Source organism: Heliangelus exortis, chromosome 3 (assembly GCF_036169615.1).
Source record: "Heliangelus exortis chromosome 3, bHelExo1.hap1, whole genome shotgun sequence".
Lineage (NCBI taxonomy): Eukaryota > Metazoa > Chordata > Aves > Apodiformes > Trochilidae > Heliangelus > Heliangelus exortis.
Window position 1 is genome coordinate 99,830,452 of NC_092424.1, and position 18,031 is coordinate 99,848,482.

The window sequence follows — 18,031 nt, forward strand, 5'->3', positions numbered from 1 at the left end:
GCAAGAGCTGGGGGAGAAAAAAAAATCCTAACGGGAGGATTAATTTCTTTGTCTGTGCTGCAGGCCATATTTCTGAGCAATGCTTCCAATTACCTCCCTTGGGAAGCAGATTAGCATCAATCCATAAATCCCTTCCATTTTGTGATGGGGTACTCGGGTAGGCTGTGCAAGTTCACATCTCACACAGCACCTCGAGCACCCATCTCCAGCCCATCCACAGGCTCAGCTGCTGGTACTAAATTTACCTGCACCAAATTCACCTGTATCGCCTTTGTGGGGAGCACTGGCTGGGATGAGAGGGGGTTAGTTTGGGTGGCATTAGGGCTTGTCCGCATCGATCTGCTTCATCAGGGGAAGCTGGGGTGTGTTGTGAGGCTGTCGTGTTCGCTTCCAGAGGCCCCTCCCCAGCTGCCGCCCTTCTCCCCGCGCACCGAAAACTTGGCACCGCCAGCCGCGCTGGAGCTGCGCGCCGGGCCTGGCTGGAGCCACGGAGTCACAGAATCGTTTGGGTTGGAAAAGACCTTTAGGATCATCGAGTCCAACAGTCTGGCTGGATGGACTCGTGCTCCATCGTTCCCACATTTACTCTGGGGTTAAAAAAAAAAAAAAAAAAAAGGGGAAAAAACAAGGGGGGCCGGGGGAAGAAAGAAAGACAGAAAAAAACCAAACAAAAAAACCCCACAAAGAAAAATCCAAACTTTTTTCCGCCCCCTCTCCACGCTCCCACCCGCGCTGCCTGCGAGGCCGGCAGCGGTCGCCGGCGGGGCGGGTGCAGCTCCCGCGGTCGCGCAGCCCCGCGGAGCCGCCTCTCCGCGCTGCCCCGCCATCCCCGCACTTCCTGCCCGGCGGCAGCAGCGGCGGCGGGGGCCCGGGGAGGCGGGCAGGGCGATACCAAGTGGCCCGGCTGGGCGGGAGTGCCGGCAGCGGGCCGGCCCTGCGCGGGGCTCGGCGCTGCGCACGCCGCGGGGCGGCCGTGGAGCAGCGGCGCGGTGCGCTCCGCCCCCCCCGCCGCGCCCGCTGCCCCGCCGGGGAAGTTGAGCTGCGTCCCTCGCTCTCCCCGGTCCCTCGGCGACGGCTCCTTCCTCCCCCTCCCTCCAATGCGCCTCCCGCTCATTTCCTCTTTTCCTCCCCGCTCGCCGCCGCTCCGCAGGCGCGCGGCTCGCCTGGGCGCCGCCGCGGAGTTGTAGCTCCCGGGAAGCCGCCGCAATCCCGTGCAGCCGCTGCCGCTTCCAAGGCCGCCGCGGGACCCCGCTCCACCAGCCGGGTAAGGGGCTGGGGCTGTCCCTCTGCCGCCCGCGGAAACTTCAGCGGGGCCGCGGGAGAGCCGCGCCTCTCTCCCCGCGCCGGGACTGTAGTAGAGAGGAGTTGAGGTGGGGGATTTGCCGGCTTTCGGAGGGGTATTTTTGGGGGAGCGAGGGTTGGAAAGATCCCGGCTAGATTTCGGGCGCGGGGCGCTCCGCGCTTCTCTGACACTCCCGCGGAGCGCGGAGCGGAGCGTTCGCCGTTTCCATGGGAGGTTGCGGAGCAGCCGCCTCGCCCCGAGCCGTGGGGAGCACCAGAGTCTTCCCCTGCCCTCGGAAAAACGCTGATGTGCGTGCCTGTGCGTCTTTGTCTCTGTGTAAGTCTGTGTGTGCACGGGTATCGCTACGGGTATGTGAGCGTGTATGTGCTCACACAGCCCGCGTGTGCATTTAGGGCGAATGTGAGTGTCGCCTCATGGTAAAGGCAGCCACGCAGCTCTGCTTTATGGTGGTTAATAGTTTACCCGGCGAAGTTCCCGCCGCATGAACGTTTCAGAGTGCCTTGAGTCAGCTCCTATAGATCGGACTTCCTATTTGCCACCTTCCCAAACGGCTTCCAAAAAATGCTGGCGTTTGCCTCTGGTGAGTAGGCTTTTTTTGGCTGCCTCCACCCTTGGGAGATGTCTGCGGCCGCTCGCCGCGGCCCGGGTCACTCTGGTCTCCTGAACCCGAGGCGAGGGGACACACACAACCTGCTCCCGGGGGGTCGTGGCAGCCAAGGCGTCTGCCAGCCTTGGCTTGCATCGGGCTGCCGAGGGACTGGCTGGAGCGCAGGGCTCTGGCACGCCATAGCTGCCGGAGTATTGAGAATCACAAGAAAATAGGGATTAAACCAAGGCAAGTTGTGTTTACAAGTGATTTTCCATGCAAATAAGTTTCTGCTCGGTTTGGGAAAAGGTCGTGTAATAATACATCATCTGGAATTGTAAGGTTTTGTGAGAAAAACAGCTGGGTGTGCTGAGGGTCTGTGTCTCTTGCTCACAGCTCAGTAATTTATACCTATACGACAAAATCTAGAGTTTTTTCAGAGGAATAGTTACAGGGAAGCACTGGAACTGAGCACTATCCTCTAATTCTCAACTGAAAAATTTGGTAGGGAAATAGAATTTTCTCAGTGGGGGAAAGAAAGGAGAAATCAATTACTCCCTCCCCAGAATATGCAGTTGTCTTGATAGGAGTAATTTGTTGTGGTTTTGGGTTCAGAAGCTCTTCTTGTCTGAGATGAAACTCGAGGAAAGACCGAGGGTTATTTCAGCAGCCCATGGTATTGCTGTTCTGTGTGGGATCCCACCAGCTCCTGCAGCCATCGGGGACCAGAGCCAGAGAGGAGCTGGTGCGGGACCCTGCCTGCTCCAGGGCCGAATGTCCACCTTGTTCCTGCTTCTTCAGCTCTTCTCAGATATTTAGATTGGGAGCCCTTTGATTTGGGCAAAAGGATCATACCACTGTCTATGTTTGATTTCATCAACTATGGTGAAGCTTGGGGCAAAACATAGCTCGCTGGGCCACAGCTCCCCTTAAGTTAGGTGGGGAGATGCTGGCCGGTCACCAGGGCACATGTTCTCTCTTTTTGATACCTGTTCTCTTTTCTTCATTTCTTGCTTTAAATTTAGTTTCTCTGTGTAGAATGTGGAGTGTAGGAAACTAGGGGGGGTGGAAGCTTGTGCTGCTCTAGAGTGGCTGTCGCAATGCTGGCAGCAGCTCTGCTGATCAGTCAATTATGTTGGCAAAAATAGTGCATTTTGTTGGTATAGCTTAGTCTGTTCAGGGAATTGCAACGGTGAGAAGAGTTCTGCCAGCTGCAGCTGGATGCTTGCACTGGCACGAACTTGTGTAAGTGTAGACAAACCTCCCGAGTTACAGAGCGAGGCTGTCGCTGTGTCGGTGCAGGCAATGCTTGGCTCAGTGTGTGTCTCAGCAGGCACCGTGCTGCCTGGTTTTGTCACCCGAGGTCTTGGGTATGGCTAGAACATGGCTCCCAGTTGTTGGGAGCTAATGGTAGAGATTATTTTGTAACCTAAGCAACATTAAACTTGGATTACAGTTTAGAAAAAAAAAAAAAAAAAAAGTATGTGCTCTGTGATTAGAATATAAAAATACTAATGCGACATGATTTAATTTTTTTTTTCAAGCAAGACAGTATTCGGTGCTGATTACTTTGACATGAGTAAGACAAGACTGCTCGTCGCCCAAGGAGGCAATCTGAATTAAAGTTCTATATCGTTAAGGATTTTTTTCTTGCTTTTAGTGATGTGAAACTGCATGGAATGAGGTCTGTGTACGCAAGATGTACTGATCCTCATGGGAAGAGGATCTTGCACTTTTCCAAAGAACTGCTGGTCTTTCCTTCAAGCATGACTTTTAGGTCAGACTCAGTAACAAATGCAATATGTTTTCCAGTGAATGGAAGAAAACCAGACTTCTTTTAAAAAAGTTTTCCTCATGTTCCTAGGATGTTTCCCATATCTGTATGTGGGATCAGTTTGTTTGTTTTCTGTATTAGAAAACAGTTTGTGTCCAACTTCACCATCTTCATGGAGCTTAACTCGGACTGAAGTTGAATTTCTTTTGGCAAGAGGTGATTTATCTTAGCTCATGTTGGCTGAATTACTGTATTTTGTGGGATCCTACCCATGGATTGTGGAAGGATTTACTCTTGCAAAATATTTGGGGTTTAGCTTTAATGAAAATAAAATGTTTTAAAAATCAATGCCTGAAATTTCTGTTGTTCCAATATTCCACAACTATTCTGGGAGTATAATGAATGCAAATAATTATCTTCACTTCATCAGTCTTTTGCTATATAAAAGCTTTCACAGCTCAGTTTTGTTTTACTAACCTGCTAAATAACCCATGGATTTCTGCATTTCTTGCCCATATAAATATCTTCTGCATATTGTCACACTCCAGTAGCAAAGTAATTGTGAATCCTTAAACAATGGGGGAAAATACTTCATGAAGAGGCTCTTTACCCTACCTCCCTGAGTCATTCAGTGGATGGGAGAGAACATTCTTCAGCTGAACCTCCTGGATATGTGACCTTTCTGGAAGTTCAGTGTTATGTTGCTTAATGACTGGGAGACCCGCAGGATCGATTGCGGGATGAATTATGCATTCTCCTGCACTGATTGCCCTGGAATTAGAAGGCAGGAGCTGAGAGGGGAGTGGATCCATCTCACAATCTAAGAATTATTGCAGTTCTTCTGGATTGCAAATATGCCTTCTTATTAAGAAATGCTGGTTTATAATCCACACAGTAGGGTTGTAGATACCTGTGAATAACCAGGATGGAAGAGAAGGCAATTGTACTTCGACTGTTTCAGTTTCTTGTGCTGTAGTTGTGGATCTTTTTAAAGTCAAAGAAAGCAGTTAGTAGTTTAAAGTTTTCCCTGATGATCCAAGTTAGTTTAGAGACTAGAAATCTGCACCAGCAGTATTCCATGCAAAAGCCATGCCAGCTGCCACCTGGTCAGCTTTTCTCTTTTCTTGCACGCCACTTTTTCTGATGCTGGAGGTGTCTGTATCAAGCAACACAATCAACTTGAAATCTGGCTGAGGAGAAAAAAAATGTCAGTAAAACTCAGGTGTAGCTCTAGTTACAGACAGTTCATGCACCAGTCTTTGAGACAATCTGCCAGTTTTTTTGGTGACTTCTAGAAATATGTTTTAGCCTTTTTTTCTTTTTCTGCCTGTCTTTTCAAGGGGAATCAGGCTGCCTGAATGGGAAAAGGTGCAGCTGGATAAATAGAGGTTTAACAACTGGGGAAAAAACAAGGATGCTTGCTAGTATTTCAGTTGCTGTAATCTTATTGTGTTCAGAGAGGTGTTCTGAGCTGTTAGTATCCCTTTAATTATCCAGTTAGGTTGGGAAACACTGGGTTTGGTTAACAGGGGCACCAAACCAGGAGACTTCAAGGGTGGAAGGCATGGAGCGCACCTGCAGGGATGGCTGCTGAAAATGAGGCGTACGGAGATCCTGAGATGCTTGCCAAGAGCAATGGCCAAGCTTGGGCAGCTGGTGTAGCAATTAAATTATGTTTTTGTTTTGGACAATGGATTTATCGTAATGAATTAACCGGTGGACTAGTCAGAGTGGCAAAGGGGTTTTGTTTTGATTCCCCAGCCATGCAGCGTGCCAGCATTGGGAACGCTGCCCATCAGTGGAAGTGCAGGAAGCATTTTGTGCCCAAAAGAGAGGGAGCACTCGTGTGTCTTCTGGTGTGCAAGCCCCAAATTCTTGCAATTCCTGGAAAACACAAGCATGTGTGATGGATGGTATAGCTTGGGCATGGGATAAGGAAATACATCTTGCAGATGCTTGAAAGTTGGCACGTGGCTCAGGCAAAGTCATTTTGGAATAGGCGGGGGTGGTGGTGGTGGGAGGAAGGAGGAAAAGAAATGCCTTTAGGTGGCTGGGAGCCTGGGTGTGGGTGTGCTGCAAGCCTTCCTCACCCTGCTTCTCATTCACCTCTGCTCCTCACAGGCTCGTATGTTTGTGCAGAAGGGATGCTCTTCCTTGCTCGCAGGTAGCAGGATTCTTTCCAGGTTTCTTTTTTTTTTTTTCCTTTTTTTTTTTTTTTTTTTTCTTTCTAAAGGGCATTGTGTGCAGTATACTCTATTCTTGGCAGCATGCCCGTAGTGCGAGGGGAGAAAGAACTTGCTGCTTTTGGTCCTGCATCAAAGCCAGTTAGCATCTGTGGGGCATCCTTTCCTTTCTCTCTGTATGGAAGCTTTTTGTTGTTTTTTTTTCAGCAGGTAAATTGTGTTTTTCCAAAGACATCACATTGCATTTTCTTAATTTAACTGTGAAGAGTGAAGCAGACTCTTCTTTGGAGGGCAATTCGGGGCCGAATGATGAAAGCTGCAAGTGCAGGAGAGGGGAGTGGGAGTTACAAGGGAGGTCATTGTGGATGCATAACTGTTAACATTGACTTTAATCATGAAAGGTGTGTTCAAAAGAAAGCAGGCATGCTTTGCAGTGTTTAGGAAAGCACTTAGGAGCAACATCTGTTAAATATGTTAGAAGAAGTTTTGAACCCTGTGTCCACTTTGCCATAGCTGGAAGTTCAGCTTGGGAGCACAGGCCTGGCAGGAGCTGCCTGGCACAGGGTGGGTGTTGCAGGCAGCTGCCTTTCGTAGTCCTCTGCAGAGTGGTCCAAGCACCATCCTGGAGCAAGCTGCAGCTTCTCCTGTTCCTTTTCAGTTCCTATTCTTTTCCAGTTTCCAATTCGAGTTTCTTCTTCAGTGGTCAGTACCCCTTTTCCTTGTGTCAGCTTTCTTTGTGTCCCCTCACTGGTGTCTGTCCTCCTAAAGCTCTTGAGCTGAGAGAGCTGGAGGTGCTGTGTGGAGGAGAGGGAAGAAGACAGCAGACTTGGCATAAAAGGCCATCTGTGATTAGACTCTACTTTTTTTGCTGGACCGAGTTTGTTGTTCTTGAGCTCATGTATGTCAGCTTTGCTTTAGAGGGATTCTGGGGTGCTTTCCAGAAAACAGGTGCTCCTCTGTGTAAGGGTTTATTAAAGGAAGAAAAATAAAATGGGGGTTAGAAATGCAAGTACATGACGGTCACCTTCTTGTGATCAGTCTCTGAAAGCCAGAGCAATTTATATGAGAACAAGCATTTGTCTGTGTCCAGCCTCTTTCCTGAGTTTGTGCAAGGAAGCCTGGATGGCTGTGTCCTGCGGAGGATGGCAGGTTCAGCCTGTCCCTGGTGTAATGAGCCTGAGTCCCACAGATCCCATGGCAAATTTTGCCCCTTGGCTTAGGTTTGATGTGGAGTAAACCCACTGAAATAAATTGTGGGAGGCCTTTTCATTTCAAAATGAAATGAAAGTTGGCTCCTTTGGTGTTGGTAACTTATCATCTGAGGAATTTCTCTGTGTGCTGTATGCTCAGTGACAGCTATGGCCTCTTCACAGGGTGCTGGGACATGAGTTTGGTCACTGCATTCATTCCTGTCCCTCAGAAGCACAAGATGAAGTCTGTTATAAGGGCTGTGCTCCTCCCCACTGGGGTCATCCCAGGAGCAGCAGCTCTACCTGTGCCAGTCAGAGGTTCTTCTAGGCTTTTTAGAAGATGTATCCAAAGATTATTATTTTTTTTTTAATGGAAATCGGATTTCATTCCAGCTGAGGGTAATTGGAGCTCTGGTAACGATCTGAAAACAAATGAGAATGAGCTCTGTAGAGTGCAGTCACAACTTTCTGTTTGGCTTGTGTCATGCTTCTTAAAATGGCACTCATTACTAAATCTGGCTCTAAAACTCTGTTACTAAGAGCTGTCCCTCAGGAGGTACTCAAAGTGAGGGCACACCACCCTTCATTTTTAATTCATCCTCTAGCCCTCCTCTCTCATCTCCTTAAGGATGCCCTGAACCTGCAGGCTGACTTGCCCAGCCAGACTTATCTCCATGGCAAACCCCCTGACCACCCTGGGAGCACTCTCTAAAGGAGCAGGTCTGTCTCATCCTGCTCAGATCACAACCAGCTCTCCAAAGCAGAAGGTGGTTGCAGGAAGATGAATCTGTGACTTGGGTAACATTGCCCTGCCAGCTGGGAGGAAGAGTGAGTCTTTACAGGAGAAAATCTCATCACTGACACCTGCTGAGGTGCTGCTGGATCCTCCAGAGCAGAGAACAGAAGGAATTGCTGTACCCATCAAAGAAGGAGGTCTCTCTTCAGACAAAAAGTCTTACTGCGCACAGGTTTTGCCAGATCCAAGCTTCTCACGCTGACTGCAGTTTCTGCTTTCAGATCTCCTGGTGTTTGCTCCTGCTTTCCACCACCCCTGACAGGGACAGTCAGCAGGCTATTCTCAAGGTGTGTGCTGCAGCTCTCCAGAATTCCCTTAAGTGAGGAAAGCTGTTACGAACTGATAGCATCGGAAACAGCTGAATTTACTGAGTGCTTGTTTTAAGGGTGTAATTCAGCAGGCAGGGTTTGGAAGTGAAGGTGCCCTTGCTGGCAGAGCTATAGTTTGTTACAGGATATGTTCAAGGATTTTCTTTTTCAGCAGCTGGCTTTGCAGACTTCTTCTGGGGAATGGGAGCTTCACAACCAGGTGTTGGCTGGTCCCATTTGTGCTGGGACATTTTGAGTTAGCTGCATCTTGGTGCCAAGCCGTGTTTTTGGATGCTTGGTGCCCATGGCTGGTGCTGGGGTCTTGTATGCCTCATTAATGGACTTGGTGGCTTCTTATACTTGGTGGGGAGGCATGTGTCCAGCAGAAATGCTCTGCCTTGCTTGCTTAGTTTCATGAAAGCATTGCAAAAACATTTTTTGTGAAATTTTAATATTCTTGAGCTGAACAACGGCAAAAGGCTGGGTTGACTATTGAATATTAACACCTGCTGAGGGGTTTCTAATGAGCATGTCCCCTGGTGGAGTAGTCATTAGACAGAAAGGTGAACCATCAGTGGCTTTTAAATATCATAAGGGGTATAAAGTGCCTCATGCTTTCCGTGCAAGCGCCCTTGCTGTGTCATGCCCAGTGCTCGAGGAGGATGTGGGGGTGCTGGGACAGAGCTCCTTGGGGTGGCCACCACTGCCACCTCTGTTTGTGACAGTGTTTGTGGTGTCACTGTGACTGGTTCTGTGTCTGGAGTCTGTGGGTGGCATCAGGTAGGGTTTGCAGTGTGCCATTTGCCAATGCTTGTCTTCTCCCTAGCTCACACTGCTGTCCACATCAAGCTATGGAGATCATAGAATCACAGGATCATAGAATGGCTGGTGTTGGAAAGGACCTTAAAGATCATCTATTTCCAACCCCCCTGCATGGGCAGGGACACCTGATTTCCAGTAAATCAGGCTGCTTTATGCCCCATCCAACCTGGCCTTGAACACTTCCAGGGAGGGTACACCCACAGCTTAAATGATGAGATACCAGGCTCCTGCTTCCTGTTACCAGCCTCCCTTTAAACCCTTTTCTTGATCCCCATCAGTAGTGGAAGGAGGGGGAAAAGTCCCTAGCCAGATCTTCTCCAGGTGCCTGGTTTCACACAGATTGTGGCTTCCACCAAGTACAAAGAGGAGGGGACTTCCAGAGCTGTCACCTGAGTGTCCCTGCAGCCCCCAAGGAGGGGTTCACCCATCAGTTTTTCAGACATTCTGCTGCTATCTGAACCCTATCTCCATGTCCCTGGTTGTGCTTGGGGACAGCCTGTGCCAAGGTAAGCTGTGGGCTGAGCAGGAGCTGCCTGCAGGCAATCTGTCCTGGCAGAGCAGGGAAGATCCATTGGCCTGAAAGAGTCTTGTCACCTGAAGTTGGTATTTTGCAGACTCTAAAGCTGTGATTGAGGTATGCAGGAAGTTTTGCTTTTAGTGTTGCTTTTCCAGCTCTCTGGAGGTTAAAAAGACACCTGTGCATCTGGTAGTGGGTTGGCTTTCAAGGTGGTTTTCTCTTTATAGTTATAAAGATGAGAACCTTTAAATTTTTTGAAATTAATAAACGATGTGTCCAGGAGCACTGGTTTATGATACTCTGAATGCAGCTGCATATTCTGTAGCTGGAGCGTAATCCTATGTAATATAAAAGAGTCTTAATATGCAGAGGGTTAAGGAAGCACCTTGGCTGTGCTGTAACAACATTTATTGCTGTAGTTATGGTTTTGAAAAAATTTAGGCTTTGTTCAGTTATTGGAAAGTTTTTTAAACTCCTTTAGCTACTGCTGTGTCCTTTGATCTGGTATCTTGACTGATACAAATTTGCAGTCTCCATTAATGAAAGGCAGTTGACACAATGTCCTGTGTAGCTGCTTAGCAAATCTTATTTTAGCTGACACCTCCCTTCCCATGACCTTCCTTATTCACTCCATCCCTCCCAAATCTTTATTGTGTAACTTGAATGTAATGTTTAGTTTAGGGCATCCTGTGAAGCAGGGAAATGCAACTGAAAAGGAGGCTAAAAAGGGGAAGAGAGAAACTTCCTGGACAATGAATGTGTAATGTCATAGTTTAGTTAATTGTATTGGAACAAAGTTTTAGAGAGGAAATAAATAACTGGCACTGTTCTGTCCCCAGCTGCCTGTATCCTTTTGAACTGTTACAGGCAGATTGCTTGTGTGCAAGTCAGACCAAGCAGTATATGTGGCATTTGTCAAAAGTAAAACCACCAAAACGACCTTTCAGTTCAGTAAGAGAAAAATATTCAAGTAAAAATAATCCATCTTGTTCTGACACTCTAAATTAGATTAAATAAATTGTAATGCATTTTGTCAGCGGTCTTTGAATTTCTGTACCTCCCCTTCCTTTGTTCGTGTGCATGCAGCTTCCAGGGGAATTTAGTGCAGAACACGAGCTTGTACTGCTCACTCGGGCAATCAGTTCTGTGATAATACCAGCTTAGATTCTAGTCTTAGCCTTAGTGCTCTCCTGAAAAAAACTTTGCTTACCCTTGAATTTATAAAGCTTCCTTACCCTGTTGTGGTTTGCTTTTAGTTGGTTTTGTGGAACCTGAGTTCAGGGTGTGTTTAATAAGCCAAATAGCTGTGCTTGTGTAAATCTGTGCTGAGGACTGTAGATACTAATTGCTCATTGAATTAGGCAGAGGAGATGTTTGTACAGCTTCCCTGCTCCTCTGGAGCAAGGCATTGCAGCATGGTCACCCTCAGTGGCCAAAACTTACTAGACAATTTGTAGGAGGGTCTTTTAGCTGGAGAGACTGGAGACAAACCCCTGTGTAGCACAGAAACACAGTCTGCAGCTTTACACCAGAGTGTGCAAAACTTCTCTGAATCCAGAGGAATTGCATCTGCCTGAGCCAAAATGGATCTGTGGCAATGAAGCCCGTGATGGATTTCATGGGAGCCTTGCTGGCATCCAGGTTTCTCCTCTGCACACAGGATTCAGCTGGTTTCCCTTTTGCTCCCCTGGGTCTGGCAGGGATAACTGTGTTACAATAGCATCAGCCAGAGGTAAGGTTCTTGTACTGCACACTTTGGGCTGTTCTTCAGTCATGCACACTTCATTCAGGCTGTTCTTTAGTCAGTGGTGTAACCGCTACCTTGCAGATGTGTTCAATAAATAAACCTTCAGGGATGCTCAGAGAGGGGTTTTTGGATATGTGGGTCAACATACTTGCTTTAGACCCAGTCTTTTGCCAACTTAGGTCCAAGCTTTTTGCATTGCACTCCAAGTGTTTCTGTGCTACAATGAGACTTTCAGCATGGCAGATGTGCAGCGATGTGTGGGACAGTTTGGAGTGTTTCCTGAAATCCTGCAGTAAAAATGGAGGGGTTAGATGTATTCATTTGACAGAATTTCTGTGACTCTGGTGAGCCTAAATCTGGTGTCTCACAGCTAAGATGGGATGTTCCAGCTTGGGTACAAGTACAAGTCAGTCTTACAGGCAGATAGATGTAGGTCTCTTATTCACTTGTTGAGTTTACACTTACACACCCAGGTAAACACCATGTCATGGTCTCTGGACTTGTTCACTTACCTGATAGGCCTGAGTGCCATCAAAACCAAAGGAAAACAACCTCCGGCCAGTGCAGAGATTAGGTCATCATTCCCTCAATACCAGCCACACCGTTCTTCTTGTTTTGTTTTTTATTTTTAATGGTACAATATCCACGATTCTTTGTTCTGCATTCTCTGCTGAGAAGTGCACTTGGCTTTGCATTTCACCTCCATTCGGATCAATTCCCCAGGCAGTATCAGGGCGACTTTGTAAGCTGGTGTAGATACCAGTGTAGATACCAGCAACAAGCTTTGGGTTGCAGAAATTTATGTTGGAAAGTTATCCAAATAAACTGCAGAGAGAAAAAGCCTGAAGGCAAAGAGTTGGCAGAAGTTGGACACCTTCTGAAAATGCAGGCTTCTTTACAGCATGAGAAATCAAAGTAGCCTGGGAGCCTGTTCAGTGTGTTCAGTCAGTGGGTGCAGGAGGTGCTCCAAATAAGCAAATTCAGCCTCTGAGGAATGTTTTGAACTCCTCCCTGTTGCTGTTTCCTGATAGTGTCAGTGCTTGGTGTTTCCTTCATGCTTCTGCAAGGTTTGAGAAGTTTCCTTCATGCTTTTGCTATGGAGACTGTCAGGAACTTTTGTTGAGAGTTTCTGGGCTGTGTGGCTGTGATAGTTTCTGTGCTACATATGTCCAGTTTGATAGTTCGAGTTGAGAGTCACTGTTGTGATGGTGGTGCTGACAGCTGGAAGGAGGTTTAGGACATAGCTCCTTCTGTTAGCAGAGCTGATGCACTTGTGGCTCTGCTGATGGCTTGGGGCTCAAGGGAGTGATGTTCAAGCTCTGACATAACCACATACCTCCTGAAATGTTCCTGGGGGGGGTGTCATGGTCTCCACACATCAGTTCCCCATTGCAGTGGTTGGATCTCATTAAATTTCTGGGGGTGTTTCAAGCACTTTTCTTTGGTGCAGCTGTAAGGGGAGAGGTGCCTAGCAGTATCCCAGGCAGAGAAAGGAGGGGCAGCAGTTTGTTCTGCTGACACTACAGAAATTTCTCTCAGGAGTGCCAGACTCTCAAGGGATTCACAGCCTGAGGTGTATCTACACCAAAGCCAAAGCAGAGTATTGAAGAGAGCACTTGAATTAGCTTTTATGTTAGTCAGCATCTAAATCTAGTTGTAGCACCCTGCAGCTCAGTATAGGCTAGAAAAATTGCCTGGAAGCTGAGAGAGGTGAACCTGGGCTGGGCTGGGCTGACATCTCTGAGCCACGCTGAGCAGTGTTAGTGATCCCTGGGAGTTGGGCAGGTTGGAAGTGAGCTTGGGTAGAAGCTCTCCTTTGATGGACAGGGTGACCTGACTGACTCCTCTGGGATGTAGGGACCTTAAAGAAAACAAACCTGGAGAGTGAAATTCTGTGAGTTTCCTTGCACTGTGGTTGAATTAAATGTCAAGGTGGGACCTGTCAGAGGTGCTGTGTATGTTCTCAGCATAGTTGCTTATGGACTTGGATTGAAAGGTGAGGGGGATAAAAGGGGTGAGAGGTGAGTGTGAAGAGACTGTGCTATGGAGAAAGGAACACTCAAGGGCAGTTTTTCAGCTGGCATGAGTGCTGGCATGGGTACACATACAGCCTGGTGCATCCACAAACATGTGCAGAAGTGCAGCAACCAAAGGTGGGGTGCAGCAGTGAGTGATGACCTGGCATTCCCTGGGAGGGAATGGAAGAAAATTAAAATAGAATAGTGTAAAATAGTTCAGCTGGAAAGGACCTAAAAGGATCATCTAGTCCAGCTGCCTAGCAAGTAACAGGACACTTGGTTTGTTGGCTGTCCATGTACTATTGCTACCCACATGTAGAGGGAACTGCAAAACTGTATGGCCTACAAGTCCTCACCGCTTTGCATCTGAAGAGGAAAAAACCAAAAAAGACCCCAAAACCCCAAACCCCACACCTTTTTAGAAAATAGCAATCTAGTTGAAAAGCAAATCGCAAGTAAAGGAGCGCAGAGATTTCATGTAGTGCTGGGGGTTATCTCCACTGTCATGTGTGGTGTTTGCAGGCAGGTCACACCATCCACAAATGCAGCAATATTAATAAAAGTATAGTTGTGAAAGATGAACCTTGGAGGTGTGGGAAAGCCATATCAGTAGTCTGCATCAGTATTGATCAAGGATGGTATCAGCCAAAGGGGAAGAAAAGGAGGCTAAAACAGGGCAGGGAATAAAGGTGATTAAAGTGACTACGACACTTGAGGCTTCTCCATAAATCTACTTAATATATAGTGTCTGTGACTCAAAGCAGAGGAATGGGTTTAAAATCACTTTGGAAAACAAAACAAAAGAAAAATAAAAATGTCTGTGGCAGTTTTGGTGCAAGCTAAGGCAGGTCCAAGGATGCTTCACAATGTAGCAGAACTGCAGTGCCTACCTGGGAGACAGGGGTGGGTGATGCCTTACTGTTAATGAGGTAGTTTTACCCCTGTCAGCTACATCAAAGCATGGTCTGAAAAAAACACTTGTGTCACCTTGGGGTGTCTGGTCTGCCAATGAATCTGTTTTTATAAGAAGGATCCTTACAAATGATTCTTTGGAGCATTCTCCTTAAGGTTTTTGCTAACAGCTCTGAAAATAGTAGATTGATGCACTTGCCTCTTCCTGCCTGGCCTCCAGAAGTTACTGACATCTCTTCCTTTAATTCTGCTTTGTAATTGAATTTCTGCCACAAGTTGCTTCTGCTAATTCAATTATACTGTATTTTTAACTGGCAGTGGATTTAAATACTTCATGTGCTGTTAACATGGAAATTAACGTGTGCTGTCCGGTTACTCTCTGCTCCATCATGTTGGAGCAAAGGTGTTGTATGATTAAAAGAATTTAAGTAGCCTTTTTTTTTTCCCCAGAAGTCTTTTGAGGTGCCAGAATTGGGAATTCTCATTTATTTCAAATATACAAATATGGCTAAATAATCTTGCACTATCCTATAAGGTTTGTTGAATGGGGAAGGCACAACAATTTTGTGCCACCAGTACAGCAGAGAAATCGGAAGAGCTTCTGGGTTGTGTTTCCTATTTTGCCATTGACCAGGTTCAATCCTTACTTTGCCTTTATACTGGGTTTCATCAGGTTGGTGGCTTAGAGATAATGTCTATCCCTGTATAAAATAGGTTTTCTTCCTAAAAAGGTGTTGAAGCTAAAATGACTTGTTTAAATGCTTGTGTTGCTGCCAGGTTGTAACACTTGTGAGTGCCTGTCCAGGGAGCTCAAGAATAATAGAAATCTTCAATCTGCATTCCTGTGAGGAGAAGACTGATGTAGTTAACATCTGTACTGATAAGGGAAGATGCCAGGATTAAATAGGAAAAGAATCATTTAGGGTTTTTATCTTTTTATTTTTTCTTCCACATTCTCTGGGCCTTAGGGAAAGCTTTGTTTAAAACACCCCCACAGATGTTGGGACAAGGCATGTGGCAAGGTTAATCTTCATTAAAAGGTGGCCAACCACCACCACCAGTGTTCAGGGGGAACCTGCAGGAATGGCTGGTGACCCCATGGCAGGGTGAGTTTGGGATAGGCATTAGAATGGGCTGCCCAGGGAGGTGGTGGATTCTCCATCCCTGGAGGTTTTTAAAAAGAGATTGAATGTGGCACTCGGTGCCATGTCTGGTAACCACAGGGGATAGTGAATTAAGGATTGGACTTGATGATCTCAGAGGTTCTTTCCAACCTGGCTGATTCTGTGATTCTGAGATGCCCTGACCACACCTCCATGACATTTGTCTCATCCTCAGTATTTGTAGGAGCTGGATTTCAGCTGCCTGCTTGAATTTGGTTCTTTTCACTTTCTTCTGGGTGGTTATTTCTGAAAGCTCATGGAGAATTTGTGAGGTTTCCATAACAATGAAAAAGAAAATCAGTGCTAAATTTTTTAAAAATGAGAAAATGGAATTACAGTACAATCAATCTTACTTTTATTATGACTTCTATTACAGTATTTTCCTGGAAGTTAATAAATTATTTCCCACCTAGGCATCTTCTGGGTGCTTCTGAATAACAGCATGGTTTAGTCTGGAACAAATCACGTCGGACATCCTAATTTCCTTCTGCAGCAAGCTAATAGATCTTGTGGACAGAAGAAGATTGGATGCACTTCAGTCCTAGTTAGGGCTTTGGCACTGTTTTGGTGTTCTCAGAAGGAAGTTAGGGAAAACACATTTTGGTAAAACTTTTGCCTTATGGATGGTTCAGTATAGGTGTGTTAACCATGCTCTGTGTTTGGTCTGGAGAGAAGGCAAAGGACTGGTACAAAGTGTTTGCAGTGTCTGGAAGACTTCTGCAAGGGGAGAAGTATGAAATCTCTGCTCCATGTCTGTGAGGGTTATAGCAAGCAGTAGTAACTGTGAATGGTATCATGAAAGGAATAAACTCCTACTTATGGGGATGGTGAAGTCTTGAAGGGGACTGTTGGGAGGCTTGGTCATGTCTGGGATCACCATGGCAGGGGTTTTGCATTTGGCAAACCATATATGTATTTAAGGGTGGGCTGGAGATGCCTTGGAGTAGCTTCCCAAAGCCAGTGGGATTTTGTTTGCAGAGCTTATGGGGTTACTGAGTCAGACAAGAGTCTGGAAGGAAGGAAGGAAGTTGGTGCAGTGGGGCTGGAGAAGATGAATGCTTCCCAACCGTGCCTGTCCTTACTGCTGGGGGTACCCTGGAAGGCTCTGTGGGAGGGTGAGAATCAGAGCTAGTCACTTGTTATTGATTTTCTAATCCACAGATTTCAAGAGATTAGGAGTTGAAGGACCAGGTGAGCTCTCTCCTGGTCTCTCTTCTGTGACTCCGTAAGTGCTGATGAACCTCAGGATTTACAGTTGGCAGATGCTAAAGGGGGATGCAAATCATTATATTCTGCTTTCTCCAGAAGCATGCTCAATGGGAGAAGTGATTTGTAGCCATTGAGAGCAGTGCTGCAGAAAACATGAAATTGGCTCCTTCGTGTTTTATTTCTTTTTCTGTTTTTAGATCTTGGCATACTAATATTTGGAGTTGTAGACCAAGCAAACCTTCTGAGTCTAAACTTCATACTTGCTTATTTTGAAAGATTAGTTTTATGGAAAAAAATTTAAAGTAGAAAGGGTGGCTTCAGCTGATTTTTGATTGCCATAAGAGCTTACTGTTTGAATTTGAGAGAAACATGTATTTGAGGAAAAATAATAAAACATAAATGCAGGCAACAAAGTTGTTTCTCAGTGCAGGGTTAAGAACTAGAGCAGAGCTTTTATGTGTTTAGACTAATTCTGATTTCTTTTTCAGCTGGGAAAATTATTTTTTTACAGGGGAGGCCAAAAAGTGGGAAGGCTGTAATGTAAAGCATTTTTGGTTTGTCTTCTCCAGGCAGTCGAGCCCCGTGGATTTTCTCTGAAGAGGTTCCAAGATAGGCGGTGAGTACTTTCCTGAGCCTGCTCCTTTCAAGACTCTCTCTAAATCAGTAATAGAAAAATTAAATTAGTAATAGAAAAGAAAACTGTTGGGTTTTGTTTTGCATATGGTGCAGAAACTTGTGTTTAAGCTTGTGGCACTCTTTAATTTTAGAGTTGGCAAGGCTAATCTTTGAGTAGGGGGTTGGCATCAAAATGTTAAGATTTACCTTTGCACCAGAATAAATTTTCTGAGACTTGGTTAATGAAATAAACATTACATTTAAAAAATTTTATTTTACGGAAAGTCTGTACAAGTTACACTATGTTTTACTAAAAGCCTACACTGCCCCGTGGGGCAAAGTGTTTTCTGTGTCAGAGAGCAACCTTTGGGTTTTCCCTTCTGTTCTGACCCTCTGTGTTAATCCAGAAGAGAGTAACTTCCAGAGGGTTACATGACCTGCAGTCACTCACTCTAATCCCTGCTGTGAGTGACTGATCTTGTCCTGCCTGTGCCTAAAACTTCCGTCTATTTGAGTTGTATGCATTTCATTAAGTCCTTATTTGTAAGCAACTGAAACATTAAATTCGTAAAGAGCTGCAGGAGAATGAGATTTCTAAGGAATGCCAATGTTGTGGTCTTGTGGCTGCAGAGCTGATGTAAATCAGTGCAATTTTTTTCCCTCTGGTGCATCCCATCTCTTCTGGCAAATGCTAACAGGGGCTCTGCTCTGTAGCTGCTGTTTGGTTTTGTTGTTTCTTGTGAAATACATACCCTGTTTCCACTTTCAATTCTAGATTTCATTCTAGATTAGCCAGATTATATCATTACTCATTAATTGTTCAGGAAGTTTATTCTTTAGTACAAGGTATGAGCTATGTACACACCCTAGTGTACAAGGTATGAGCTA

The 18,031-nt window shown here is 46.1% G+C and overlaps 1 protein-coding gene across 6 annotated transcripts in view; it reads left to right on the plus strand.

The window, feature by feature from the left end:
- Positions 1–950: 950 nt before the first annotated feature.
- Positions 951–18,031, plus strand: part of HPCAL1 (hippocalcin like 1) — a 65,102-nt gene continuing 48,021 nt past the window's right edge. Inside the window, exons 1-2 of one of the 6 annotated variants that reach the window (XM_071741890.1) lie at positions 951–1,264; positions 17,098–17,144. The gene's annotated coding sequence lies outside the window, so the exon portion shown is untranslated. Of the gene's footprint in view, positions 1,371–1,698; positions 1,884–17,039; positions 17,145–18,031 lie in introns of those variants that run through there. The other 5 variants (XM_071741892.1, XM_071741891.1, XM_071741894.1 and 2 more) reach the window with 5 other exon arrangements.